The sequence below is a fragment of the Eriocheir sinensis genome, chromosome 56, assembly GCF_024679095.1.
Source record: "Eriocheir sinensis breed Jianghai 21 chromosome 56, ASM2467909v1, whole genome shotgun sequence".
Taxonomy (NCBI): Eukaryota; Metazoa; Arthropoda; class Malacostraca; order Decapoda; family Varunidae; genus Eriocheir; species Eriocheir sinensis.
In genome coordinates, this window is record NC_066564.1 from 4977383 (window position 1) to 4979882 (window position 2500).

A 2500-nucleotide genomic window follows, 5' to 3' on the forward strand; every position below is an offset into this window, starting at 1 on the left:
CTGTCTTTTATTACTCATTTATTTCCTCCTGTCTTCTTCTTTTACCCTTCTTCATCCTCCTATTTCTCCTTCTCCCCATCTCCCCCACTTCCTTCCCCTTTCTCCTCGGTTTCTCCCTCTCCCCATCTCCCCCACTTCCTTCCCCCTCCTCCTCGGTTTCTCCCTCTCCCCATCTCCCCCACTTCCTTCCCCTCCCTCCTCGGTTTCTCCCTCTCCCCATCTCCCCCACTTCCTTCCCCCTCCTCCTCGGTTTCTCCCTCTCCCCATCTCCCCCACTTCCTCCCCATTCCTCCTCGGTTTCTCCCTCTCCCCATCTCCCCCACTTCCTCCCCCTTCCTCCTCGGTTTCTCCCTCTCCCCATCTCCCCCACTTCCTCCCCATTCCTCCTCGGTTTCTCCCTCTCCCCATCTCCCCCACTTCCTTCCCCTTCCTCCTCGGTTTCTCCCTCTCCCCATCTCACTCATACTCTCAACAACCTGCCCAATGAAAAGTGATGTTGAGGGTGATGGTAGAAGCCTATGCAATACTCCCTTATTCTTACTACACTGAACCCAAAATAACTTAAGCTTTCTCTGGACCATTCTTAAAACGCCTTCACTATGATGTCACTGAATCAAGCACTTTAATATACTGAGAACAGAGGAAATGCCTGTGTGCTGTGTGGCTGTGTGCTGTGTCGTGGTGGTGGTGATGGTGGTGGTAGGGACATACATAAATAGAGGAGGGCATTGATTTCCCTCACAGCGACCCCCACTACTGTCAAGCGAAAGTGTGCGTGCGTGTGTCTGTATTACGTGAACACCTGCGTGACCTGATCATCCCTCCCTCTCCCTCTCCATTCCTCCCTGCCTCCCTCCCTTACTTCCCCTTTTCCTCCCCTCCCTGCCTTCATCCTTCCCCTTACTCCCTCCCTTTCCCTATTCATTCCTCCCTTACTTCCCCTCTCCCTTCCCTCCCTGCCTTCCTCCTTCCCCTACTTCCCTTCCTTCCTTTGTCCCTTCCTTCCCTACTGATCCACATTCTCCTTACTGGGTTTTTTTTAACACACACACACACACACACACACACACACACACACACACACACACACACACACACAGATAGGAAAATTGCACCTGGTTGAGTGTTATTACCTGGACGCTCTTTCCCACGGTGCTCATTTCCGATTCACTCTCACTTTATTTTTTGTCTGTCTGTCTGTCGTGTGTTTGTTTGTTAGTTCGTGTGTGCGTGTATCTCAAGTAGCATGAACAGGAATCAGTTTTCATTGGTACGATATAAAATTCACGGTACACACACACACACACACACACACACACACACACACATTGCTACGACGCCCTTAAAGACATTATTTTTTTTTTGTCTACGGGGAAGACTTGTGTGTGTGTGTGTGTGTGTGTGTGTGTGTGTGTGTGTGTGTGTGTGTGTGTGTGTGTACCAAAGTGACAACAACAACAAAATAATAATAATGATAATAATAATAATAATAAGTACGGGTAACAGTTATAACCCAGTTTGGAAGATTTACACCCCCTCCTCCTCCTCCTCCTCCTCCTCCTCCTCATCATCATCATCATCATCATCATCATCCTCTTGATACATAATACAAACCCAACCACAAACAATAAAAACAGAACAGAGATATCATGCCACACTTCTCCTTCGTCTTGTCACGCCAGCCTACCCAACCAAGCCTAACTAAACCCAGCCTTGCCCAGCCCAGTCCAATCCATCGCACCTCAGCCCATGTAAACTCACCCCAGTCACCAGTTAAGCCCAGCCCAGTCCAATCCATCGCACCTCAGCCCATGTAAACTCACCCCAGTCACCAGTCAAGCCCAGCCCAAGCCCAAGCCCAGGTCAGGGATACATAACGCCTTTCACTCTGGCCTCGTGTGTCACGCCTCCACTGCAAAGACGGCCACAAGTCGCTTCTGCACGCCGATCACAAAGGGCCCATGAGTTGCAGGAGGAGGAGGAGGAGGAGGAGGAGGAGTAAGAAAACGAGAACAAGTAAAAGAAAGAGAATGAAATGGAGGAAAAGAAAAAGGCTGAGGACGATGACAAGTAAAACGAACAGAAGTTGGAGGAGGAGGAGGAGGAGGAGGAGGAGGAGGAGGAGGAAGAGGAGTTAGCAGATTCAGATCCTCCAAACTCAGTTATAAGTGTCAACATTACTTGGTGTGTGTGTGTGTGTGTGTGTGTGTGTGTGTGTGTGTGTGTGTGTGTGTGTTCCCGTGAGTCACCAGGATGAGTCAGGGTGGTAGTCCCCCTCCCTCCCCCCACTTCAACCTTCCCCTTGGAGCCCCCCCCCCCCCCTCCACGACCTTTCGGATTTCCTTATGGTGATTCTCCTTTCTACGTGACTCAAGCGCTCTCTCTCTCTCTCTCTCTCTTTTGTTTGTTTCATGTAAAAAAAATAACAATCTATATCCGAAAGACAATAATTCGGTCTCACTAATACAAAAATCAACATAAATAATTCCCTAACATTAAA